This window comes from Excalfactoria chinensis, chromosome 4, assembly GCF_039878825.1.
Source record: "Excalfactoria chinensis isolate bCotChi1 chromosome 4, bCotChi1.hap2, whole genome shotgun sequence".
NCBI lineage: Eukaryota > Metazoa > Chordata > Aves > Galliformes > Phasianidae > Excalfactoria > Excalfactoria chinensis.
In genome coordinates this window covers 50,118,584-50,146,319 of record NC_092828.1, presented here as the reverse complement: position 1 = coordinate 50,146,319, position 27,736 = coordinate 50,118,584, and the positions used below count along the sequence as shown (strand labels likewise).

General features: G+C 42.9%; 1 long non-coding RNA gene across 1 annotated transcript; it reads left to right on the top strand.

The window, feature by feature from the left end:
* LOC140251114 (uncharacterized) lies at positions 1-27,736 on the top strand. Its single transcript, XR_011903370.1, has 5 exons — positions 1-59; positions 551-663; positions 9,294-9,374; positions 23,914-24,025; positions 27,663-27,736. It is a non-coding gene; the product is annotated as an uncharacterized lncRNA (long non-coding RNA).

Genomic DNA, 27,736 nt, shown 5'->3' with positions numbered 1-27,736 from the left:
GGGCGGCCATGTTATCCCCCGGCGCGGCGGTCGTGGTGAAGGCGTGACGAAGCAGAAAGGTGCGGGAAGAGCGCTCCCGCGGGTTAATAATTAAGCTCAAACGTCCTCCCCGTCGCCTTTTTATTTATTTATTAAATTTCAGCCCTAGGTGTTGTGTGTGCAAACATTGGCACTGTTCTCCTAAATATGAAAGGTGAGGGAGCTGGCAGCCTCATGGACAAAAGGCAGTCTTAAGCACCTCATCACGGCACCCTCCACGTCCCCAAATGGGGACAGTGGTGTCCGGGGGCGATGCACACATCAAGAAGGGTCCAGGTCTGTGCCCAGGGGCTGGCGTTCCTCACGGGGGCTGTAGGCTGTCTGGGTGGCAGGAGCGCAGAGTAGTCCCACTCTTGTAGGGGGAAGCTCTGAGCAATGGGGTGATGCCTTCAGCTCGCGTTGGTTGGACTGGATGATCTTACTGTTCTGCCCAACCTTAACGATTCTATGACTTAAAGATACATACGGATCCCTTCCAACTCAGGATGTGCCATATTCTGTGACTTTTCAGGTTGCGTTGGAGCCCTTCCGTTGACGCAGACAAGAAGTGCTGTGCGCAGCAAGGCCGCGTGTCAGCAGGAGAAGCTGCCACCCCATCACACCCTGCCAGGGCCTGTCTGTAAGGTAGAGTTTCCTGCTCTGTGCATGTTCAGAGGGAAGGAGATGTCAGCAGTGTTGCTCCTGGGCTGCGTGGGACACCTGGGCCAGTGCAGTGTGTTTGTCAGCTGTAATAAGCAGAGTATCTGAGAAGCAGATGTTCTCTATCTTACAAGTGCTACTTTGGCTAAGCGTGGTTGAGAAAGCAGCAAGGTCTCTTGAAGCCCAAGTGAGGTGTGAAAGTGCAGGTTGTAAAGATGTCTTAGGGGCTGAGTCCCTGCAATCTGATCCCTACGTGCAGAATTTAAGTGTTACATACCCTGTCAGACATGCTGCAGACATGGACTGGCTTTACAGAGGTCTGCCATTACATGGCTCCTCGTGTCTGCCATGAGCTATTAAGTCAAGGTTTAGTGGATGTATTCTTCTGCAGCTTTGTACTCTTGGTGCAGATTTATATCCCTGTCCCATAAGCATGGGTGCTATACATCACGCCCCCAGATGATGTCTAGTGCTGGGATGCAACACGTAGGGCTCTTTCAGCCCTTTACAACTGATATTAGAGCCTTTTTTGACAGCACTGGGCAGCTCTACTGCCTACAGCATGGCTGCATATTAGCAGGATGACAAAGGCTAGGTTTCTCCTGCCCTTTTACTTATGCATGCTCCCTGATCCCAGAAGGTGGTTGTGTACTGGTCTGGAACAATACTTCTCTGACCTTTACATGAGCCCAGAGCAAATATGAGGAGAAGCTCTCTCTTCGTCCAGTTTCTGCTTGGACTACAGGTAAACCTGGGCTCTAGGATGCGCCATTCTCAAATACTTCTGGTTTTCTTCATCCTGTGGCCATCTGGAAAAGACCATTCATCTTATTCATTAGAGAGATTTGCTTTATAGAATTCTGCATTTTCATTATTTCAATAGCTTTTCCTGTTTCTTCACTCTTTTTTTTCTTTTTTTTTTTTCCCCACATGTAATGCTTGTGTGCTTTCTTCTCTGGTATTTTACAGTCACCTAGAATGGAAGGCAAGGATGTATCAATTTATCTTTTGTTGCTGTTACGCTGTCAAAGAATATCCACCATTCCCCAGCAAGAATTAAATTTTCCTTTCTTGTGTGTTTACTTTTGGATCTTCACTTGCACTCCCAGCCCCTGCACATTTTGATTCCTTTTTAGATATTCTCTTTTCAAAATCCATCAAGTTTCTACTTCTTCCCCCTGCAAGCCTCTGCCTTTACCTTCTGGAGTTCTTTTTGAATATATATATATATATATTATTCTGTGGCTGTTTGAAGTCCTGGTTCTGCTTTGTCAACGTGTCTTCCAGCTTCTTCATGTTGGCTGTCAGGCTTCTCTTCGCAGCTTTACTTTTTAGCCGTTCACCTCCCATGCAAACATTACCCAGACAAAGCTGCTGGTAAACTCTGAGTGGGCTTTCTGTCTCATCTAGTTGTGCTTCTGGGGTGTTTAGCAGGCTTGTGATCCATGGAAGCAAACTCTTGTGGGCAGTAGTTTGTAGAATATAGCATAAATTGGGCAGTGCCTTATTCTGCATGTAGAAAAGGTGTGGAGGAAAGTAGTTTAAACAGACTTGCCTGTCTACTATTGCTTTGACTTGATTTATGATTTGGGTTTTCGTGAAGACTTATGAATTCTTATGAATGAATTTGTCATTCTGAGCAAATTTGGCTCCAGTTCTGGTATATATACATAAGTATTTTTTCTAGAAAATGGTAATGTCCTTATTTCCCAGCGGCAGTTCTGCAGACCTTTGTATTTTTTCTTTTTTGTCATTTGGAGCAAATTTCAACCTGATTTTTGTTATATGTATTTATGTAGTAGAGAGTATCTGTTCATATTCACCAAAGCCAGTTCTGCAGCAGAAGCTCCTGAATCCAATTGAACTGCTTCTGTGCAAGCAAAGGAGCCAACTACCAACCCAGCTGGTCCTGATGGGGCTATATGAAGCCAGTAACCACTCAGGTTTCCAGGTGCACCCACTGCCAGCCAAGCTAAGGAGCGTGTTACGTAGGCTTGTGGGAATGTGCTGATGGCATCTCATGGACTTTACTGACATTGGTGTAAATCTGTCTGCCTCTCATCTCACGCAGGCACAGCTGTGGGAGCAAAACAAAAATCAGCTGAGTAAGGAACTGTGGCTGTAGTTTTGTTTACAGGAGAACAAAACATAGCAAGTACGGTACAGTGTAGTACTAGTTTGTCCTTCAGAGGATGGCATTTGGTTTTCTTCTCCCTTTGTGGGGGGGAAAAAATGGGCTATCACATTTTTTGATACATAATGACTGAGTAGATGAGTTTTCTGGCTTGAAAACTTGTCGCTTTATAGACAAAAGTCTGGTTACCAGAGCTCTGTACTTCAGACTGTACAGTTCTTCCTAGAGCTGGACAAAGGCAAAGTGACGCTAAGCAGTAGATTTGCTGAAGGGAACAAATGTTTCAGAGAGACTGGATCTGTTTTGGTGTGGCATGAAATTTAGTGAAGGCTTATTGCAAGGAAAACAAACAAAAATCACACCGAGAAAAAGGAAGGGTTTAAACAGCCATCTCAATTTGTGTGGCCTTTTTTCCCTTTCATGTCAAAAATTTAGAGAAGAGCATTTAATACATTAAAAGCAAACATTGCCTTCTTTGTTCCTCCTTGATTTTTTGTTTTCTTTTTCCTTAGCCTTACTCCCCACCCCCTTAGCTTTTATTCCAAGTAGATTCAACTGATTTTTTTTTTCTACCCATGATTGTTTTTTGTTTGGCCGTTGAACCAGATAATCCAATATTTGCACAGCTCTCCCTGGAGCTGCACAAAGAGGTAATGCTGTCATTATGATAGGTAGACCTCAGGAGATAGCGTGGAAGCACAGGGTCTCCTAGCAGAAGCTCTCTGGCCTTTAAATGTTCACTCTCAGATCTTTAGGTTTTCCCTGCAAATCTCTGGGTTGTGCTGTATTAGAGGGGTTGAAGCGGTGAGGGTCTGCGCGTTCCCAATGGAAGGCAGAGGAAAAATGCTATTCAGCAACAGGGCAGGGAGTTCCTGGACTGTTCATGAGTATTTTTCCTCTAGAGAAAGATAAGACTTCTAGTGTTAAAGACAGTATTTATATATATATATGGTGTATATATATATATATATCAGATTTATTTTGTTTCGTGTGTTTTTTTTAAAATTATTCTGAAAACAGTGTTATTTATATATGTGTGTACTTCTTTGTTGGTGTTGATTCTCACATCATTTAATGTACCTCGTTCCGTTTGTACACAAATATTTGTTCCTGATTAGACTCCTTTTCTGCTGTTTGCACCAAAACATCCAGGTATCGTGAAGTGCTTGAACCAGGAAATGGCCTACTTGGACAGATGGCTTTTTCATGTCTATCTGTTTGCATGTGTACGTTCAAAGTTTTGCTTCTCTTCCTTGGACAGTTAGTTATATGCATTGCCTAAGAAAATGCCTGCTGTTAGAAGCAGCTGCAGGTTTTGTGCTTGTAAAATTTGCCACCAAATTCTCCACCCAAACCTGCCACAGTTGCTCTGATCTTCTAACAATTACATTCTAATTAGACCCGGCATTCAAAGTTGCCTCCAGCACTTGAAACAAAAGTAATTTAGCCGTAATAAAAGTGGTAGATTGACAGCTCTGGAGGCTGAACTCAGTTCATCTGCAAAACATACCCAAGGTGGGAAAGAGCTGCAAGAATCGCCACAGTGACTGTCTGAAGGGCTTGACCCCTGCCTTGAAATAACAACCTCCAAGGGGTGAACATATGGGTAATTTTCTGCAGGTCCCTTACTGTCAGTACTGAGAGTGCTGCTAATTACTGACAATAATTAGTGTATTGTCTGTGCTATGAGTACTTTTCCACAATGGAAAACCACGTGATTCACTGTACGATAACAATCAAATGCCTATCATGTAGTGACAGTGTTTAGTAAGTTAAGAATTATTCTGAATTTGAACCACAGCTGGTGAGGTGAAAGGCTTTATCCTATTACCAGTCCCCTGAATCGTTCAGTCTAGAGTGTGAGGCACAGGGCTGTGATTACCAATTCATTTCATAAAGGCCAACCATTTAAAATTCTCTCAAACTAGCAGCTGCTTGAGGAATGAAAAAGCTCTTAGGTCTGGACAAATATCTTTTTCTTCATCTAGGTTAATTTAAAAAGAAAAACAACAATTCTTTCCCTTGACAAATGAGACTTTCAATCAGCATTGAGCTATCCTTGCAGAAGGATAACCTGTGTTCGCTTACTTGACATATGGGATTCTTCCTCTTCCAGAGGTGGGAGCCATGGTTAGACTGAAGAGCACTTGACAAAATAAGCTGCTTCATGTGACCGGTCCATAAGAGGAATCATTTAGGTTTAATGGGGAGAGAAGAATAGGCAATCACCCGCCTTAGTTTTTTTTTTTCTCGGTGTGGCGTTGTTGGATTCTTTTATTGCTGTTTCTTATAGCCATGGATGGAGACAGGATAGACTTTTACTACTTTCCCCTCTCTTCCCTTTCCTTCTGTCCATTGGTTTCATAGGAAGGACCACTGATGACGTCTGAAATCTGGCAGGTCTTAGCTTTCCTCCAGATGCTGAGGTAGAATACTCCTTACTGCAGCAGGCAAACCTTCATTCACTTGGCGGTAGGATTACAGCGGGTACAGTCATCCTCAAAAACACTCAGTTTTCCATACCTAATTATCTCTTCATCTGCCAAGTCACGAGGAAAATCAAAATCATCTTCTGTTTTAGATTATGTTTTCTTAGGATTGATGGAAGAATTCTGGGTGACATTCTCAAAAGCATTCAATTTCTAGGATCAAAAGACCGTGGCTTTTAGGAGCATCTGTTCCTCAGATGTATTAGGGACATTAGAAAACGGTACCTTTGGTTTAGCATAGGTGGAAGATTGCTGCCCTTACTGCCATTGGTACAGGGTAAGATCATCACTTGTGTTTTCAGATGAGGCTTTGAAAACGATTATCTGGTACATTCTGACTGGAAACCGAATTGCCCATAGGGCATGCTTCAAAAGAGTAAGAGCTTGCACTAATAATTCCACTATATTTTTTCCTTTGTCCCTCTGCAATACATTTTCCCAGCAACCACAATCCGCTCCAGAGGGGGGAATAAGGTGGTTTGGTTTTGCGTGTGTCTGTGTAAGGCATTTGATTTATGCTTAGGGCAGCTGGGGTTGTTTTCTTCTTTTCTGCAACATTCCTGTGTGATCTTCACATTACTATTCCCTAATTGAAAATTGGTTATAAGCAAGATGCTTTTCTGCCTGCTTCGTCAGTCTATTCTGCTTAGCCTACAAGCTGCTTCAGACAGATGCTTTCTCTCATTCCAGAAGCACGTACACTTCCAGTGTGCATGCTTGAATGGTCTCAGAATACTGTGCTGTAACACTTGCTGGCCACTTCTGCTGTGGACTGGTTGTACCTACAGAGTCACGCACTGCGTGTCATTTTCTCATCCCTTTCTGTTCCTTCAGCCCTACTTGAGCAGAATTTGCTCACTATAACCCTGTCTATGAATACCCATGGCATTGTGTAGCTTTTCTCCTTGTCTCTGTATGTATCCATACCAGCATTTTGTCCTGGTGTTTAATCCATCACATCCTGAATCTTGCTCAAATACAAATCCCATAGGTAAGGTCACAGTATAGGTAGAAGCATTCCCATGAGTGTAGGGATTGTAGAATAGCTTGGGAACATTTGGATTGGCAAGAGCTGCATAAGTTTTAAGAACTATTCTGTCTCACGCTCGCATAAACTTACGCTCTACAGCTTTGCATTCTGCAAATCACAGCAGATCTGTCTGAAGCACCCATTGAGGCTAAACAGCGGTGTGTCTTCCGCTCCGTTGTTTAACATCAGATGTTTTATTAAGGGAATAAAAATAAAACCTGACCTAAACAAGGCAGGCCTCCTACTATTTTTAGAATGTTATGCTGTATTCTGTGTTCGTAATTCACGGGCCGGTCTGTAATTAATGATGTGTCCTTTCTACCCTTGCTAAGTGATGCACCACCTTTTGGGAGGTGGGCATCATTATCAAATGTAATCATGCAGAAATGTGGAAAAGGGAAGAAACAACAACAACAGAAAATCCCCTTTCCTTGATGTCTTCTTACAGCTGAAGCATGGGGGGGGGGAGTGTTGCCCTAGCCAGTTCAGGTCTTGCATGTCTCTCCCTCTGCTGCAGGCTCTGTGGGCTTTGAACAGCCTTTGGCTCCCAGTGCCTCCATGGTTCTCTTTAGAGAAGTTGCCCTAAGTGTGTCTGCTCTTCCTGCTGCCCCTGCCCTGCCGCATGGCAAGAGGGCAGAGGAGCCTCTCCCTCCATTTTCTTCTTAGTGGTCTCCATCTCACCGCCGTTCGCTTTCAGGTTGGGAGGCAGGTGTGCCGCAGGCCGTAGGCTCCTTTAATCCCTATTAAGAACAGCAGATCACAGTGGCCCCTCTGGCCTTGTTCCCTATGACTATGAAACTAGCTTTAGCTGCACAGCGATTTAATCTTTCTAGTGGAAATGCAGTGCTGGTCAAAGGTCTGTGCTGCATCTTTTAGGACGGTTTCTTAGCTCTGTGAAGTTAATAGTGAGGCAGCATCCGCTCCGACTCACAGATTTTGGCAGAAGGTGTGTGCAGCACACCCACCTTCCTGCAGCTCTGCTCTCTTGCAGGGAGAGGTCCCAGAGAGGAGAACCGAAGGCATGCAGCTGGCCTCCGCTGCAGGCCCCTCTTCTTAGTGCCACCCGGCCTATGACCAGAGGGAGCAAGCAAGCAGCTCTGGGCTGTGTTATGAGCTGTGTGAGGATGTGAAGCAGCTTCGTGTCATTTTATCTGTAAAACTGACCTGGTGCAGCCTGTCTGCTGCTGCAGGTCCTCACTGAAAGTGCAGACAGGGCAAGCTGGGGTGCCTGCACTGCACACTGACAGCACAAAGAGGGAAGGGCTGATGGGGGTCAGCCTGCTCCTTTGGCTGTTCCCCCCAGTGCTGCTCCTCCATCTGCAGTTAATTTAGAGCCTACCTAAAGTGCGTCCACAACTACGTTTAAGCAAAAGTGGTTACCATAGTAACACTGGAGCTTTTCTAAATGCAGTCTATGATGTAAACAACTGAAACGACTGTCACCCCAAACAGTTGTTTATTTCTTCTGTGTAGTTTATTGAGCATTTAAATCTGTTGTAGCACACACAGATTTACTGCTTCTAAGTATAACTTAGAGCACTAACACATTTTTTTTCTTTTTGCTGCCATTTCAGCTGATCTGTTTCCATGTCAACAGCACACATTGATAAAGAATTGACATTCTGACTGCATGTGGCAGTGTAGGGTACGAGGTGGTAATTAAAGTAAATCAATGTTTCTAATGATGGCGATGTTAAAACCGTGCCAAAATCCTGGGATTCCCATGCACAGTAGCCAGAGATTGCTTCTTGAAGCTGCAGATAGCAAGGCAAGAATTCTCAAGGGAACAGACTTTCTTTGCGAGGTTTTCAAGCCTTCCTGCTTATAGATGCAGAAATACTGGGAAAGCAAACTCACTCGCTCTCTGCCTGTCTCTCAGAAAAATGCACCTAGCACTGTCTGTTTGTGTGTGCACATGTGTATTTGCTTTGGCTCATCCAATTCTAATCTAGGTGCAGCTAGAAATGCATAAAGCATGCACTGAAAAAATAGAACTCAATTCTTGGACTACAAACCTGTTTTGAGTCAGGTTTCTGGCAAAAACTGTGCAGCAGGAGGGCTTAATTAGCCCCTTCTCTACTCTTGATTTCCTTGTGGTGAATGTACGTATTGAACTTAGTGAGGGACAAGAAATATGGAGGCCCTGAAGGGCGTCTTTTAAACTCAGAGGCCTGCTCAACAAAGACCTGCACTCCAAACTGTGTACTTGGGGGATGAAAGTGGACAGCTTTTCTCTGTCTGTGTGAGCAGCATGTAGATTCACAATTGCTACAGTTGAGGTGTCATTGCTATGTTTGTTTTGCTTTTTGCTAGAGCCTAGAGCAGCTCAGATCTGCATTAAGCACCCCACTTATACACCCTAGGAGAGATGGACATAGTCCCCAAGAATTCCCAGACTAAGCAGATGAGGAGAGAGAGAAAACTCTACCCCCATTTTGCAGGGACAGAGAGGGACTGAAAGGAATTTAAAGCTGCAGACAGGAGGACGCAGGCTTCCTACCTGCAGTTTGGGTGCCAGAAAATTCCTCATCTGCCGTTTTCTCAGTGTCATACCGAGTCTTGTGGCAGGTGTGGAAATTGGCACTCTGTGCTCCTTGATTGAAATGTGCTCATTTCCAATGGTGAGCAAAGTTTGGGAATACATTTACATGGGGTCATTTAGCTCTGTGGGGATACTGTCCAGTATGAAGTAGAATTGAGTTAGAAATTTCTGTTATTTTTAGGTCACAGATCTCAGAATCAGAATTTGTTTTAGAGAAAAAAAAAAAAGTAAATGCCAATAATAGTAGCGTGATTCCTGATACCACTGAGGTCTACTAAAATGTGGTGAGTTTTATGCTGTCCTGCAAGCACAGAGGAGAAAAAACCTAACCCCAAAACCAGTCATTTGTGTATTGGAGAATGGAGATGAATATAATAAATCCCCCACATGTGTTAATGACCATGCTAATTTTATTTCTAGATTGATAGATTGATGCTTTGGAGGATCTCTGAGCATTTCTGAAGAACTAAAGAATTAATCCTCACAGCAACCCATAAGGTGGTAAGTATTATTACTATATTTTGTTAATGTGAAAGAATTGCGGGATATTGATAAGCAGAGAAATTGCCAAATCAGTCAAGTCAGTGGCTAATAACTTTTCCCTGTAGAAAAATATCACTCTTTCTGTTACAAGGCAGGTACAATGTTGATATGTTTCTGCAAACAAGCTATTGCAGAATGACTTTAATTTGATTGCCCGGGAGTGAGACTCTTTTAGGGTGTATTCTGTGATTGTCACCGAGGTGGTATAACATAAAGAATAGATTGCAGCTGAGAGGGGATTTGTAATCTGTTTGTTGGGCTTGAATATTGGCTGTAGCTGGCAGTAGAACAGCAGCTGGTTAGATGGGTCCACACAATAATGAGGGCTAAGAAGATCTAGCGCTCTCAGTTGAACTGCTGTTGGCCTTCCTTATCATATTACCTCATCTCCTAGCTGCAGGGACTGACAATCTTTCAAGGATGTATGCACAGTACTGATTTTTCCCCTTGCATTAGGGGGAGGAAAGCAGCAGAGGCTGTGAGTGTTTCTTCTGAGAGACTTGGCTGATTGGGTCGGGGAGTTCTGTGAAAGGAAACATTCAGCACCTGAGCAATTGGGCTGTGGAAGGAGCTAGAGGCTGGCAGGTGTCCCTCCTAGTGCTGAGTTCTCTCCTGCCTGGCTCTGCCCTAGGTGGGGTGTCTCACTGCAAATGCTTTACCATAACCTTGCGGCTTTCAGCTGCCAAGCCATGTTTTGGTACCTATAGCTATTGTTCCATGGAGATATGACTAGCCATATGGCAGTGCTGCTTTTACCCTCATTTTATTAGTTTGGTTTAATTAGCAGGCATTTATAATAACTTCATAGACCAACACAATAAGCTGCTGTCATGCTTTGTCATAAATAATGTCTGTAGTAGCCTCAGTGATACTATTTTACTTAAATGAAGATGGTTGACGCATGCCATTGAGAATGAACTAAACATGATACGTAACATAAACTGGTTATTAGTGCATGGTCCCTGATGTTCACAGGATCTGGAAACCCATTCACAATCATAAACAGCAGAGTTCTGAAGAATAAAAGGACAATCAGAAACATTTATATAAAAACTAATGCAAAATGGAGGAAATGCATAACCAACCAAAGATAACTGTTGAAGAAAAGCAATTACTTAGTACCAGAAATTCTGTACTAAAGACCTAGACTTTAAAAGGCGTAAATAAGGCCCATTCCTAAGACACAACTGAGAAGTCTTTGTGTAGAACAGGGGGAATATCTGAGTGATAGATGTGTAATGGTGTTTGGTTATAATTGTGTACAGCATGACTACGGTGAAAGCGTTAATCTAATTCTTTTCCAAATCTGAAACTAAACCTTGCTTTTACAACCTAAAATTTCTCAGCTTTGCTGAGGTGCAGTTTTGGAACCAGTAATGGAAAGAAAACTATCTATCAACTATTCTAAGTTGCCCTTTTTTCACCAGTGTTGTCCAATGAAAGAAAGGGGAGGATGAAAGAAACCAGTTACTTTACAACTCTGTGTAAAAATAAGATGTGGTGGGGAACATAGGTTATTTTAAAAACTGATATATTAAGCCATAGTCTTATGCCGTTCTAAAATAAAAGAAAGCAAATGTTTGTCAGTGACAAAAACAAAACAAAATGAAAACCATTTTGTGGGATTTTAATAGAATTGTAATACACATTCTTTTGCCTTTGGGAAAATGCAAGGTGTTACTCACAGTTCTGCTTGGTTTCATTCAGTTCTGAGTCGCCTTTTCTTGTCAATGGGGTGCACTTCTCATAGAGTGAGACATTGCATACAGAATGAATGAAAGAAGTGCCTTGGACCAGCTGTATACTGCATTAAGCAGTACCTCAACAGTTTATAGGGCTAATGGATGTGCACAATAACAACAGTGAACTGCAGCCAGTTTAAGGATCAGTACCAAAGGTTGTTCTGGAGGTAAGAGAAAGGGGAGTAGAATGGGGAGGTTGAAAAGAGGCAAGCAGGAATACAGTGTTGTGAGCAGTGATTTCTCTGTTGTTACTTCATGACGCAGGTTGCAACCTGAAACATACACAACTGAAATACTGCTTCAAGCTTTCTTAAACTTCAAAGAGGCTCAGTTCTACTGGCGAGGATTGGGCAGAGGACATGGGAAGGACAGTAGCTACTGAAACCCAGTGAGGCTTTCAGCTGGGGCAGACATTACTAAGAAGTCCCTTTGCTACTCTTTGAAGGGATAGGCATGCCTGTCCTTGGTTGTCTGTGCTGGTAAAGATAGGTGTGCAGGCACAGACCTCCTAATGCCATGAAGAAACCTGCGACCAGAGAGAATGCTGCTGTGATTCAGAGTTAGTAGGTTTCTGACCAAAAACAGATTGAGAATGCATGCAGTGAGACATACAGTACTGCTTTCTTCCTGTGCTGCCCTGGATGTGCCAGGTACAGTCCAGGTCTTTTTCTGGTGCTCAGTAGAGGAGGACCATAGCAAGTAACTAATTGCTCCGTTAATTCTCCCATTCCTGTGATGTGAAGAGCTGCCACAGGAAGTGAAGCTGTGAGTCTCTGCTGGCAGGGCAAGCAATGACTGGCAAGTGAATGTTGCAGAGAAAGGGTGTTTCCAGGGTGTCACAAATGTCTCACCTTGGCTTCTGTTTGGGTGTTGAAATGCTGAGCCAGCATCCTGATGCACTTTGTTATTCTGGAAGGAAGCTACTCCATTTATGCCTCAGGTTCCTGTAAGAATTGCCGGGCCAGAGACTGGCCCATAATTGCAGCTGTCAGCTCACTGTTAAATGGAGAGATGTAAAATACCTCCTTGAACATCATTTATTAACATTTAAAATCCATCAGGGGACATATAAAACGTTTCTCTTTTTGTAACATTTATAAACTACCAAGGAACACAGACACATTCTCCTATATTAATTACTCTAATTTAGGCAATGTCCATGGAGGGCCCATGAGCACACCAGCTATGATTCCCCCCACAATCCTTTTATTTCTAGTCGTTGCGATTCCCCTGAGCCCCTTCCAGCTGCAAATTCTCCCAGCATGAAGCAGAGTAATGCTGGAGAGTGAATGTATTTCCAGACCTTGTATACATGAGGGAGTTGCACTGAGATGACTGATAAACCTGCTTAGTTAAACCAATGCAAAATGTGTTGTGGGCAGTCTTATTTCATCTGGCCGCTTCTTTTAGATATAGATTAGCTTTGAAATCAAGTAAACCCCCATTTAACATCTTCAAATAAAGATGTATGAAGGCATTTGCATCAGTTTAACTTGAATTGTTTCAGTCAGATGCAAATGAAAACGGTGAAACTTTCTTGTACTGAGATGACCTCAATAAATACAAATTTCTGTCTGTCTTCTGCAGGCCCGAGGGGTTGCAGCTATTCTGCAACTTTCTTTTCACAAGGCACCGTTATAGTCACCTAAGCCTGGAGCCAGTGGGGGTTATAAACTCTGCCCGATCAGCATAAATCAAGGGAGGAACATTTAGTGGTCAAGAAGGAATATGAGAGAAGGCAGCTTCACTTGTCCCACTCCTCTCCTTTGAACCTCTTCAGGCCTGCTGCTGTAAGTGGGCTGAGCCTGCCACGCATCCCCTGTGCCTTGCTGTTGCTGGCAGAATTTGCCATGGGGCTGGGATGTGTAGGGTAGCCCAAGCAATGCATCTGACCAGGGTGGGGTCACCCTGCCACATCTTTAGAAAGCAAATTCTTTAGAGCTTTCGGTCTTCTTTGCCAGACTTTGGGATTGGTACCCACATGCTCGAGCAAAGAAATGAGCGGCCCTATTCCTCCCGGGTTATCTTAGCCAGCTGTTAAAATAGCTGATGAAAAGAAACTTGGCTACTTGCAGTAGACGTGTTTTCCTGTGGTAGCATGACATTTGGAGAATAAAATGAATGTCATCATGAGTTTTCCCCCGTGATATAATTTGAAGAGTATTCCCCAGCTACATGTGCTGAGCTGCGAGTGTTATTGCTGAAAGCGTGTAGTGTTGTGTGTGCTTAATTTTAAATGACTACACCATGGAGAAGTTTTTATGCGTTTCAGAAATGCCAAGGTTTTGAGTGAACAGACCTATGGCTTTCTTCATCAGAGATGAAGCCAGATAAATGTTGTTCATCACTTTCCTGCTCTACACTTGCCTTGTCAGCTGGGGCTGTTTTAGAAAGTGTCCCATGTCAGCAATGGAAAGACAGTGAGAAATATGTAGGGTGGCCCTGGTAGGGTGGCTGATGAGGTCTGATGCCCCAAAGAGGGTCCTTTGGCAGAAACATTCTTACCATGAGCTGTGCCTCTAAGTCGTATATCATAGGAGGGCTGAAATTTGTTTTTAGCAATTCAGGAACAAGATCCTACATCTGTTCCTAATTACAGGTAGGGATCTCAGAGGAGGTCTGAGTTACAGTGTATGTGGATATCAAAATGCATAGCTCTCATTACTTGAATAGGTAAATAATTTTATTCATCATCTGTGCAGGGACGTAGGAAGCGTAGCCCAGGAGATGTTAACAATTAACTGCAATCTTGTTTGCATTACTGGCTATCAATATCTTCAGCTCTTTTGCACTGTAGTTTAATATTGACTGTGTAAACCTTTTCAGAAGTGGGTTGGGGGCTAACTTTTTTTTTTTTTTGAGAATCGGGTGTTTAATATATGCATTTATATTTTTGTCATATTGTATTTATCTTCTATATGGTGTTATGTTTTCGTGGTTCTTTGTTTTCTTATGGGGCCCAAGCATCTTTTGTAATATCTGGGCTACCTCAACTCATGACTGGCCTTTCATTTAGGTTGAGATGCTAACTGCCATGCTGGACTGTTTCCCAGTTCTGAAACGGTTTACCCTGGATCCCAGAATTTTAGTTCTGGCAATATTGGTGTTGTTGCTCATCCTTTTGAGGGCAACTATTTCGTTCTCATGCAGTAGACAGATGCTACAGTCCAGGGATTTGCTCTTGGTTTTCAAAGGATGTGCCTTCTCTGTAGAGCGCACCGGGAGACTGCACAACCCGTGTTAGTACAATTTATTGCTATAGATTGAAACAGACAGAAGAGAGAAAAATAATGAGAAGTGGAGCTATTTGTGGGCAAATACACTATAATTCAAATTTTTAACTTGAGTTGGCTTAAGTGAAGCGCATTGGTGCCTTTTTCTGAAGTTGTCTTCATGCTTGGAGAGTATAGACAAAAATGTGAGTTACACAGCAGCTGCTAAGATGACTCCCTTCTGTGTCTTAACCGTGATGCTACAGCACGACTGTCCTCCCTCTGGTGCTCCTGACACGAAGGCGGTTAACTCAAGAGCATGCAGCTGCTCTTGACTCTTTTCTGCAGCTGGAGATACCAACCGTATCCCAACCAGTGCAGAATACTGCTGCCAGATTGGTTCTGCCCTCTGCTAACTGTGGTATTAGAAGTGCTCTGTTGGTTTGTAGATGTAGGGTTGGGAAATCCCCCTGAGAACCTTTGCATATGCAGTGATGTAAAGTATTCCCCTGCTGTTCCTTCAGTTCTTACATGTGCTGAGGTAAGCAGCACCTACCTGTGAATGGGAGCATCACAAAATCTGGTCATTCCAAAGCAGTGCGTTAAACTGGAATTCAGTCCCAAGTATGTTGTTGGAGTTATTAGTAAAGTTATGATGCAGTTACAGCAATATGGATGGCAAATAGATGGCAGCAAGGATTTATTAAAAGTAAATCATACAAACTAACATAATTTCTTCCTCTGATAGGATAAAAAGCTTAGTGGATAAGGTAAATCCCCTCAGTTTTGGGATCGTTCTTCTCAGTTCCGTACCACGTTCTTATAAGAAATTTAGAAGCCTGGATAAGATATAATTTTCATAAAATATGATGGATTGTAAGTCATTTTGAGTGACAGTAAATATATATGTCAAGGTATATCTAAAGTGCTTGTCACATTGGTGCTTATATACATATTAATAACTCAGATTTGGGAGAGGAGAGAGCTGTCTTTCAAGAATCAATTCTGGCTCCAATACTGAGCTAACGTGCTCTATTTTCGTTAATTGCTTTGATGGTAGGATTACGACTTCATTGATCGTATGTGTGAATGATATTAGTCATGTTGGGACTGCAAATACCACGCCAAGAGCAGTCATTAAATTATAACCTTTCCTAGACACGTCCCTGGCATACACCCTCAAAGAGGGAATGTGCACACAGCTCGGCCACTTTGGAATTCGACGTAACCAAAGCTCCCACTGTCCTTCCATCAGGAATTAAGAAATCGGCTATCTATCTACAGCTGCATTTAGAAAAAAACCTTGAAAAACGTACATTAAAGGAACATTAAGGTTGTAAAGCGGACCGCTGAGTAATTAGGAAATAATAGAATTCAAGTGGCCTGTATAATTTTATTTCAGCTTCCTAATGCATATGTATTATGAGGCGGTCTTCAATTCCAGGAATCTGTGCTATTTTTAGCTCAGGATTCTCCTTCGGTAGCCCTCTGTGCATTTCATGCAGACTGAGTTTTGCTTCATGCTATTTCATGAAAAATTCCTCAGAACTTCATTCCAAGCTGGTTTGCAGCCCACTGTTTCTTGTAGTACTTTTACAGAATCAAGGTATGCGTGCAGAAATGGGGAATGCTTTGGTGAAATGTGGAAACATGCAATTTTGAAGCGTGATGGCAATGTCAGGAATTGGCCATACCTGACATTCTTCATAAACTGAACTTAAAGAACTACCATCAAAACCAAGCAAACCTTACAGATTCGAGTTTCATTGCAGATATTTTGCGATGCCTTTAATTGAAGTCATAATGCGATCTATATGTACACTGAATCTTTGTGTCTGAAGATTTGCACTGTTGCCTTAGATGCATGACAATTAGGCATTTTCTGTTGGATGCTCTGGGTAATACCATTAGATACACAATAATTAGGTGTTTTAATCTCATTAATATTCATTTTCATACATTTAAATGCCTCTCTTATAGCATTTGTTAATTAACGTACATTACAATGGTATATTCCTCTTCCCCATTCACTCATTCTGACTAATTTAATGAGCTGACATATCAGATGACTTCTCCTGCAGGATTCTGCCGTCATATTTCTGGTGGGAACAAAGCAGTGGTTATTGTGTTGTTTGTGGGTGGTATTAATGCTGCTGTTTTTTCTCACAAGGAATCTGGCGCGTGGACAGCCTGTCCTCAGTGATGCTGTTGCTAAATAGATGGCTCCTCACTGTGAATTTCCTTTTATTCGTATTATTATTTCCCGCATCCCAGAAAGAAAGTTTGGGTCCCAAAGTGTTCTGTGAATTGAAAGCAAATCCCATTTGTACCCCTAAAAGCTTGCGTTTCTTCCATCGCAGAGAGTAAAATGCAGCCTGCAAAACTGCAGAACGTGGCAACAATTAAAAATAGCTTTCCTCACTCTTCTAAGTAGGACTAATTTAAAAGGTAAACTAAAGCATTCAAGGGAGTTGAAGGAAATCCCTGTCTCCTGACAATGTCTGCAAGGAGGTGAAGTAGTAAGTGAAAAGCTGCTGTATAATTACACCTACTGGGGATATTCATTATGATTCTTGGGTTACTCCAGAGCCTGACTATTAGTATTAAGTTAGACAGCTTGCCTGCGCATCGTGCAAATATTTTAACAGACTGCACGGCACCTCCCACAATAACGTCTGTGCTTTCAGTTCCTGTCTTCTGCCAAATACCAATAACAACAATAATGGTAAACCTGCAGCGAATAAACTTAGTTTCTTCTGTAGATCTAGCAGATAGAGTTATAGTGGTGATATGCTACTGTTTTTTGAGTCTCATTTCATCACAAGTTAAGGGAAAAACTCCCCTTAAATTCTTCGTGCTGATAAATTGAAAAGCAGTCTCAGCAGTTAACAGATTATTCAAATCCAGATGGAGAAAACACACCTGGAGGGGAATTTTCAAAAAGGCTCAGTGTCAACTTAACTCTGCTCCTACTGAAGTCAATGGGAGTTAAGCCAGCATGGAGCGATTTTCAGAATCTTAACCCTTGGATCTGCATACCTGTCTGAGTTCGGTGAGGTTTCTTCTTTAGGAGATTCCAAGTTATTAGGGGAGAGATTTCCAGTAGCACCTGGGGGATTTAGAAGCACAGTTCAATTAGTCTCTCATTGCAATTTGTGCTTCTAAATACCTGAGACAGGTTTGGAAATCTCACTCTAAAACCCCGTCTCAGCTGCTGGTTAAAGCCTCAGCGCACACGTCTATTCTGATAAAAACAGGATTCCGGACCGAGGCACATGCAGGATTTTGTGTGTGCTTAGATGGTACACCAGGAGAACAGGCTGTCACATTATCGTTAACTGTAAATGAAGGGCACTGTCAGCTGAGAAACGTTTGAACAACACTGCAAATGCTGCTGCCGTGGTCCTGTGCTGGGTTCAGCTGATGCTGACGAGTCACGTTCTGTGATCTCTGCTAAACTGAGAGGCACGTGACTCTCAGCAGGTGCCAAGAGGGTAAGTTGGTATCTGTTGGGGTCAGAATGGAAGGATCTGGTGCTTCACTTTTTCAGCTGCCATGTCATTCAAGAGCGATGTATGCAGTTTTATGTCAGACAACATGATTTGCCTGGGTTTAATGGTTCGTTTTCATGTGGCTTTTATGCAGCACAGCTGCAGCCACCCAAGAAAACCCTACCCTATGGTACAGGTAAGATGTGATAAGATTTAGGCATCTTGACAGCCCTCATTTTTTCTGCTGGCAAGAAAAGACATTTCCTGCTTTCCTGTATTACATGGGAGTGAAAGTACCATTCCTTTTAAATGTCTGGAAGAGAAGGGGGAGAAGAATCTGTCAGTGTGTTAGAAACAGGGAGATTTTCAGCTGTGGTTCTTAGTGGTTCTTAGGAGGAAGGGTTCAGAACCCAGCCCTGCTTAACTTGGAGGCAGTGAGGCCTAGCTAACCCCAGCCTGTTTGGGAGCTCCAGCTATGATGTGCCTCTGCTTCCAAGTTTAATGTATTTACTTTGCTGGTAGGATACAGTGTATGTTTCACACGGAAGTGGTCATATGCCCTGATTTAGAGGTCAGATATTCCTTCAGCTGAATCCTTGCGCTACCGCTGATGGAAACTAGTAGGACAGTTGGTGAGCAGCATTACTGTGAGAATGATGTTTTGTACCATACTTGTCCATCTCAGGACTCTGCAAAGAATGCCTTGCTTTATCTTTAAAGCTCCACAACAAGAATTTGGGTTTGGGATGTGGAAAATGGGAGTATGAAATCTGATTGGTGTTCTCCTTTAAAAAAAGATGGATAAAATAAATATTTAATTTAAATCATTTTATTTGCATTACCATGCAAAAAAAAAAAAAAAAAAAAAAAAAAAAAAAAAAAAAAAAAAAAAGGAAGCTTGTAATTTATAATGAGATTGTCCCAGTCATGACAGAATTAAGCTTAACAGGACAGCTAGCCTTGGTCTCAGCTTGCCTAAGCAAGTGGGTAAAGAAGGGTAAGTCTGTTTCTGTACCAGCCCCTTTCCTCAGCAAGCCCTGTATTTCTGCTTTGGGGGGGAGAAGCAGGACTGTTACAGCTGCACACCTAGAGAAATGTCAGATGCTCACCTCCTATGAGCAGAGGGCAATCAGGCAGTGGGGAATGGGAGGAGCTTCATCCTGGTGAGTGCATGGGGAGCAGCTAGATCTGTAAAGCAGGGGAAACAGCTCCCCACTGCAAAAGGGAGGAATCTGGGAGTGAAGCAGCTGTAATTCACACGACTCATGTCAGTCCCTTCAGGGGACTGTACTGTTGTCCAATGCAGAGTGAAGGATTACGGTGTGTAACTCAGGATCTCCTTTGTATAGTACTGACACTAAACTGAGCCTGCTGTGGCCATTTAAAGGGAGAGCATTTGGACTTTCACTGGAACTAGACATTGGAGAATGGCTCCAGAAGGCTCGAATTGTACTCAGTGCTGAGCTTACCTCTCTGATCTCCTTATGACAGTACCTTTGTTTAAACAGAGAGCCATGGGAGCTGCTGGCCCTTGTTAATAAAAGAAACTAAGCAATGATGTTGCAAGGTTACCCTTGCATGGGTGTCTAGCCTTTTGGCTTGCCTGGTCTGCACTGTGTGAAGAGGAATTGTCCTAGGCTGCATAAAAATATACATAATTCAAGTATGTAAGTAACAAAATTTATTTTATTTTGAAATACTTTTAATTAAAACAGATAAAGAGAGCAACAAGAGTGTAAAAACGGTAGGATATATTACCTTGTTGCTGTGAAACTAACGCATCAGGTGGGTTCAATGGCGATGGCTGCAATCCTTAGTGAGCTCTTGAGGTGTTTATCAAAGATTGTTGATGAAAAAAATCCTCCTCTTCTTCATCCTTGACAGTTGTTCACAAATGCTCATACTGCCAGGAGCGGTGACATTGTTGAAGGCTAATTCTGAACAGACTGAGCTACCATTGTATTAGGTATCAGCAAAGGAAATACTTCGTATCTTTAACTGAGGCCAGGCCGGGCAACATGGCAGGGAAGAGCTGTGGCCATGATGGCATAGGGCAGGGAGCAGAACCAGCACAGGTGCCTGAATGATGCACAGGGTAGTTCTGTACTCCATGATGCCACGTGAAAAGCCATAAAGGCACAAGCTGTGGATAGGGACCTGGCTGCTGCTGGGGGGTTGCTGGACATCACTCAGCAGTGGTGAGTCCTTGTGTTGCTGGTGGGGCATTGGTTGGTGAATTGCAGTTATGTGTATTGCTGTCATTGCATGTGTGTTTCCATTTTCCTCTTATTTCTTAGTAAATAGTTTTTGTCTCAATTTGTGCGTTCTGTTTGGTTTCCAGTTCTCTCCTTCATCCCACTTGTTGGGGAGTTAGTGAGACACTGCATGGCACTGAGCTGATGCCTGGTTAAACCACAGAACTGCTGTGGGCATGAAGGGAATGGAAGAGAGTTCAAAACAGCCATCTCCTTGACCTTTGTGAAGTCAGGCAGTATGGAGCTTACTACAGATCAAAGCACAGATGCATTGCAGGAGCACTGATGGCAGGGGAACTGTTGCCATTGTGTGGTTGGTAGGTTGGGAGACAACTGAGGTGGAGGTAAAGAAAGTGAAGGAATGAGCTGGTGTCTCCTTAACACGTAACAGGTAGGGAAGGAGAGGACTGGCGTTTACAAGAAAGAGGATACGAAGGAGCAAGAAGAATACACATTTATCCCCATGACCTGGAGAAAGCACTGGACAGCTGTGGATGATTCTCTCATGAGGGTGATAAGGCTCTTGACACAGAGGCTCATGTCTGGTAGTCAGTCTCTGAACTTATTCAATCTAGTTTACTTTGGTTTCTGTGGACAACTGAAGCTCCTGAGAAACAAATGTTAGAAATACCCATTTGGTTCCATACGGCTTGGCTGGCCTTTAGGCTTAGCCTAGTGTGATGTGTAATGAGGGCTTTGCTTTGGCAGGGGTTCTGTTTAGGATTTGGTGATTTGGAAAGTAGCACTTCATTCCCTCCATTGGTCTGTTAGAGGAAGTAAGTCACTGCCATCTTTCTCTCATTTGCTTGGAGAGCTGTCCTGATGGGGGGAATGTTATTATAAAGACTCTGGTTTCCTATCCTTCCCTTCCTTGCACATTTCTCTCTTGAGCTAGCACATCCCATTTCCCACTTACACAGAGGGAAAAAAAGACTGGAAAGGGAGCCCATGGACAAATGGCTCTAGAAGGGAGAGATGAGCTTTTTAATTAGTGGCTTCTGTTTGCTCCTGCCAACCAATCTCGTCCACTTCTTCCTTTTACTGGCTGAAGGAGAAGAGCTTACGGGGTGAGTAGAATCTGAGACTATTCAGCTTCACAAGGAAACAGTGAATATGCAGCAGATAAATGTCTGGGAGACATTAATCCTGGTGCCCTGTGCAAAGCTACTTTTATGTCAACACTAGTAGGATGGGCAGGCAAGAGATATGATGGGAGAGACGAGAATTCCAGGACATCTCTTGGGCCTCCTGTAAACTTGTGCAAATCCAGGGCTAAGGGTTCTTTGTTTCTCCTCCGGCTGAGCTCTCACAGTGCTGTGGCTGACGGCTGGAAAACAGCACATGTGCTAAGGTGAAAATAGCAGCACACGCTGTATTTGTGCTGTTCTCTCTCCTGACGTAATCAAGTACTGTAAGTTTTACACACCAGTGCACAGATTACTGGCATTTACTAGGAAGCACGAGGAGCAGGCTGGCAACTGCTTGGAGGCACGCAGAATATACAGGCAATTGCTCCGGAGCATGGGGAATGCACAAGCAATTCAATTCCCAACTGGTTTCTAGGCAGGAGCTACCAATTAAAATTAAAAGAATAAAAGACTGCAAGCTTGGGACTGATGATGTGCTCTGGAGAGAGGAGTTGCCAACAGCTTGTGCTACAAAGATGCTTCTCTTTCAGTGGATTTCAAATGGCAAAAGAAACTCAGGTAACAGATCATTCTTTTCTTCTGGCTTCCCTGATTTTCATGTACTCAGTCATGCAGCCAAAATTCCTACAAAGACAGACGGGGCTGCTCCCCATGAATTCCAAACAGCGAGCCAACCTTTGGAGAGCTGATGCAGTGAATATGCCAGCAGTCAGCTGTACCTAGGAAGCAAGATTTTAAAACCAAGCCTCAGACACCTGAGTGCTGAATGATGGGGCTCAGATAATCTACTAATGAGAGTATGATGGTGTTTACTTGTACATATGTGAAAGGATTTAGGATTAAAAATAAAAATCTTACCCATCTAAATGTGCCTTTCCCATCAGTTATTAACGAATCTCTAAAGTAAAAGTTCCCTTCTGATGGAGAAAAGTGAGGCCTAACTAGGTGGGGCTGTTAGGCATATGTGGGATCTGCATAGCTTCTGCATTTATGCTGTGCCCGTTACAGGGAGCTTTGAGACTTGTGAAGGAAACAGGCAGGTTTTAACTGCAGTTACGAACCTGCAGCTGCCATGGGGCAGATGAAATCACAAATCCCGGTCTGTCATTGGTTTTGAAGTCAAAGCATGCTTTCCTTGCTCTTCTCAGAGGTCAGGTGAATGTTAATGAGCCCAGCATTCCACCAGCCACAGAAAAATGGGTGCACTAACACAGAACAAATGTCTGGAGATAGCGCATGTGTTATTTTAAGATGCATTTTGTCCATGTGGTCTTTAATAGGGAAGCAGGAAGAAAATGAACACCCTTCAGGCACTTCACCTCCAGCTGGTAACTCAGGAATATCCACACCACAGAACAGAGTCAGCGCGGTACCTCGTGTCAACACAATTCTGTTCCATTAGGATTTGCCTTGTAAAGAACATATTGTGTAGCTCTCAGTTTTTTCTGTCAGAGAGCTTAGCGCAGGAACTGACCTACCAGCAGGTTCAGGATAGGATCATTTATTATTGCTTGGCTTAATAAACTGCATCTTAAATTATGATATCGATTACAGCATAGAATGAAAAGGCTGAGCCGGCATTATTGTGTTTGGCACAAGCAGCATTTTAAAATGTTTACACTGATTGCATGGTGCATCAGTATTGTTTTTGGAAAGCAATAGACTGAAAATAAGGTGTTACATGAAGTGCTAGGTGCTTCTGAATTCATTTACTTAAATTTTCATCTAAAAATCAAAGATTTCACGTGGCAGGTGGAGCTCATCCATGGTTCTTCTCCCTTTAACAAATACAAGCCAATGTTTACTGTATCAGTTCACCAAATTAATGACACTAAAACACAGCAAAAATACGGTTTGCAGCAGCCCTGGTAAGTTCTGTAGGATGCTCCTGTCAGGATAAACATGTCTGCTCTGCCCTCCTTTCCTTCCCTCCCCCCCAAACAAGCAATAAAAACATTTTGCATAAACAAATTCCAAATTACAAGTAATCATAGGAAAGCTGACAAATGTATGCTATGCTAGTCTGTGAAAATACTAATCAAAGCAGCCTGTCAATTGTTAAAGTTAATGATTTAGATATGCAAAACTCTGACTAAATTTTTGTGGATAATTACATAATTATGGCTGGGTTAACAATCAGAAATAGCTATTGCGTGCTCCATCTTGAAATCACCATGGCATTTCCCCACTATTTTTTAAAGGCCTCTTTCTTCTTGTTCCCCCTGCACACAAAGAGCAGTAAAAAAGGGAAAAAAAAAACCGGGAGCCACCAGGGAGAGGAAGGCAAGTGAGCAGGGGTGCTTGCTGCCTGCTCCATCCCCTCTTCCCCTCCACTGGAGAACAGAGCACCTGCTGGGCTGGGTGGAGGTTTGGGAACACTGGTGAGATAGGGGGGGATTGGAAACAAGAGAGTTAGCTGCTGTAACAAGCTGCAGTAGCAGCACCTCTACCAGTGGATTAAAACCTGTGAAAACGAGCTTTTTTTTTCCTGTGGGAAGCCTCTCTGAAATGGAGTTTCTGCTTCATTTTAAAGGGCTTGCTCTGATACAGGAACCTGGGACTAGTAAGGCTTACCTTCACCATTCCATTCTTTGTTAAATTATGAGGTCATTCTGGTAACCCTTTCGCTCACAATCGATCTTCTTGCAGGTGTTCGGTTCAGAATGTGCTGTGAGGCCTCCAGGTGCTCTGAAAGGCTCCTCTGGCTCATCGTGGGGCTGGAGGAAAGCAGGCTTTAGTGGAGAGGAGATCCAAGGAGGGGGTAAGCACACCCAGTTCTCTGGGCACTGGTCTTTTTTAAACTCCTTTTAAAATTGTGACACTGATTTTTTCTGTTCTCAGAATTTGTGAATTTTTCTTGTAGCACAGTCTTCTCCCTCTCACATTGGCCTCACGGTCTCTTTTTATACTAGGTCTGACTGGTAGAGTGTAGAGATTCCAGCTGTTAGGAATTTCAGGAAGGTGACAAAAGCATAAATAAAATGAATGTTGGGCTCTTTCCTGAATATCACATTGGCTCGGATGGGGTAATGATAGTGATTTAAAAAGTAATATATCTCTCGTGTAATTTTTTATCATAATTTTTCTATACAGTTTCCATTAAATAGATAAATGACCTAAATGAGAAAGAGAAATAAAGTTGAAGGCATAAAATCAGTCCCTGTCAGGAGCTACATAGAAAGAGCTGAGATAGTGTGTCATCTCCGCTGCTGCAGCTTGCGATGAGAGCAGCATGCAGGCTTCTGTTCATCACTGATGAAAATTCAGATTTAATGGTGGTAATTGTGTTGAAGAAGTGTTTTGTAGCCCAGAATTTGCTCTGTCAAATAGTGTTATTGTGTTTGTTGTACCGGTTGTAGTTTCCATGGAAACAATTAGGAGGCATTACTTTCAGAGCAACCTTTGTAGATTTGGCCCTAAACAGCTCCTCTTCACTCAGCATGGCCTAGGAAAGCCTCATGGTTGGACACCCATGGTCTTGCAGGAGAGGGAAATAAATGTACCTTTATGTAGATGCAGATGCGTAGTCCTCCCCCCCAGTATGTTGTCAACGTCATCTTAAAGTAATTGATGATACAGGGCTTACGATTGCTGTTGTTATATTCTCAAGAGAAACTGCTACAAATTCATTTGGTGGATTGCTCAGCCTGCAATAAGGGCATGAAATTAAATAGCGGTGCAATTGGATGTCTGAATGAAACCTGAAATACTCTTTTGGAAACACTGCAGGCACCTGGAGCAATGGCAGGGCTCTGAGGCACTATTCACTGATCTTACCCTGCTTACTTCTGCTGCGCTGATGAAGCAAAAATAAACTTCCTGTACTTAGACAGATTTTAAACATTTTTTTCTACAAGACAGAAACCAGATGGAATATTTTCACAGCTGACACCAAAATTCGCAGTTTTTGTGACTTCAGTGATATTATGATTTATACAGGGACTCTGTGTGTCGGCAGCCTCGAGCAGACAGCCTCTTGCCATTCAAGCTTTTAAACGTTATTTGGATTGATATGTTGAAAGATTCTTTGAGCGGAGTGCAATGTGAAGTATCACTGGATTTAAATGGTAACTGCAGGCTGTTCTGGTTCTGTATCTCAACTATAATGCATGATAATAAAATATGTTAACAGGGCCTCCCTTCAGAAGGGGTAACAAACCCTTAGATGCCTTGAAATTAATCATTTGTAGAAGTAAACAAAGAATTGTCATGTCTGGTCACGAGCACAATGCAGGCTATTGACTTGAAGCCTTCATTGGCTCTCGTAAAGCAAGAGGTGAGTGGCAGCAGGCATAGTGCTGGGACTGCTGGTCTCACAGGCAGTATTTTCAGATGGCCTTGAAGACAAAGAGGAGTTGAAGGGGCTTTTCTCCCCACTGGGGAGTGAGCAGTCAAGTAGAAGCTGCAGGCAGCACAGGTAGAGGGCAGGGTGGGGAGCAGGCCCACAGAACTGGGTGCAGGCTGGGGTTTCTCTTTGCTTCCTGTTTCTTTGCTCTCTATTTGTGCCTAGATAAGCTGCTGTTCACTGCAGGTGAGCTTCTTCCCACCTTTGTGGTAATTCCTGGTTTCCTGGGAAACTTGTGTTGACCTGTGCATGAGGAAAACTTAAGAAACACATTGATTTTTATTTGTAATGGCATTTTCTCTATGCCTGAGAGTGGCAGCTCTGTAACCTTGGTGGGTGCCTTTCTGTTTTCAGAGGTGGCTCCAGATCGTATGTTTTCTCCTTAGAGTTTTAGGTGATGTGTTTTTGGCTGTGTGAGACTTACAGATCAGCACCTTGGTTGGTGCTCATCATGCTCACGGTGATGGAGTTAATCCTTGTACGCACCGTGTATTTATAGGATCCCGTTCTGTGAAGTCCACACCTGATAGTCCGCCAGAGCCGGTTTGCACAGGACTCCAGAGCTCTGAAAAATGCCTCGTCTTTAATCAGGTGTTTGCTTAGGAAGGGATGTGTTGTTGCTAGGGGATGTAAGTTCTCTCAGGCTCGGAGATAGATGGAGGTATATATAATTTCAGGTGCTTATAATATGTGCACCTAATCTTTATAGAAGGATTTATTGTGTAAATCAATGACAAAATAAATGGCAGCTGCTCCTACGCAGCTAGGGCAAGGAAAGGCTGCATCTAATGCAGTTTTCCTGCTCAGTCACTTACTTAGCAAGGCTACTGGCACACCAAAGTATCCTACAGTCTTCTGCCACATGTGCTTCAGACTCAAATCCAGTTCAACAGTCAAAGAAGTGGAGCATAAAACCACCCTGATCCTTCATGGTGACATGGTAGCTGCTGATATTTGGACCTGAGACTATTGTTTCCCCCACAGAAATATGGTAGAAATACAGTAGAGACAGAGTCAGAAGGCGGTTAATAACCTGTAGCAAATTCTACTAAGTTGTGGGCTAAATAAATGTTGATTCCAATGATATCTGCTAAAAATCAGCATACAACAAAACATTTGGTGATAACATATGGAAGGAGGTGTGGGAGACAGTTAGAGGAAGCCTTTCACTTCTCTGTACATGTTTATAATCTGGTGTCCTCAACATAATAGAGACTACATATTGAAACTGTCTGTATGCAGCCTGGCTTCCAAAAAATAAAAAGTGCTCCTGTGAATAGAAACACTGCCATTTTTTACATGTTATTTCCTTGTTTGGACTTCCCACCCCCAAGCCAGCTTCAGTGAACACAGACACTGCATTATAGGGGCCATGCTAGTGAACAATTGTTTAGAAGGCCGTACCACAAATCTGTAATGTTCTCCTATACACTGTCGCTTAAATCCAGGAAACCACATTTTAAATATGATGCTGATCTCTATCTAGGGGAGTTTAAACAAAAGCAGCCACTCTTGCAAGATACTTCCTTTGTCTAAGCTGGAAATCCTAGGCATGTAGGAGCTAATCTGGCAAATTACTTAAATGTATGCTTAAACCCGTGTGTATTTGCTTTGAAGTCAACGGGATTACTTGTATGTTTATACGCTTTGGTGGTTTGAGGCCTTGAAACATAGGAAGACATTCGGCATCTAGACAAGCAGGGCTACAAGGAGCATGAAGAAATTATCTCCCTTCTGTGGGGTTGGTTATACTCGGCATTCCTGGCAGATATTTTTTTTTCCTCGGCTGTTGTTAAAAGCATCTGATGATAGAGCTTTCCCAGGCTCTATTCCTGTGCTTCACTGTTGTTACTATTACAAATGTTTTCCCCTTAAGTCTGACTTGTATCTGTCTTGCTGTAAGTTAAACCTGTTGATGTTTGGGCTTTCCAGCTTACAGGAACGTGACAATCCTCTACACGCTAAAGAGTTTTAATGTTGCCTTCTCAAGAACTCTTGTCTAAAGACCCCAACGTTTCCAAATCTTTTCTGTAGTCTTCTGGTTTTCTTCCAGGGCTCTCCAACGAATCCATCTCTACCTTGCACTCTTCCCCTTTCCTTCCCTCGTTGAATTTTAGCCATTTCTTG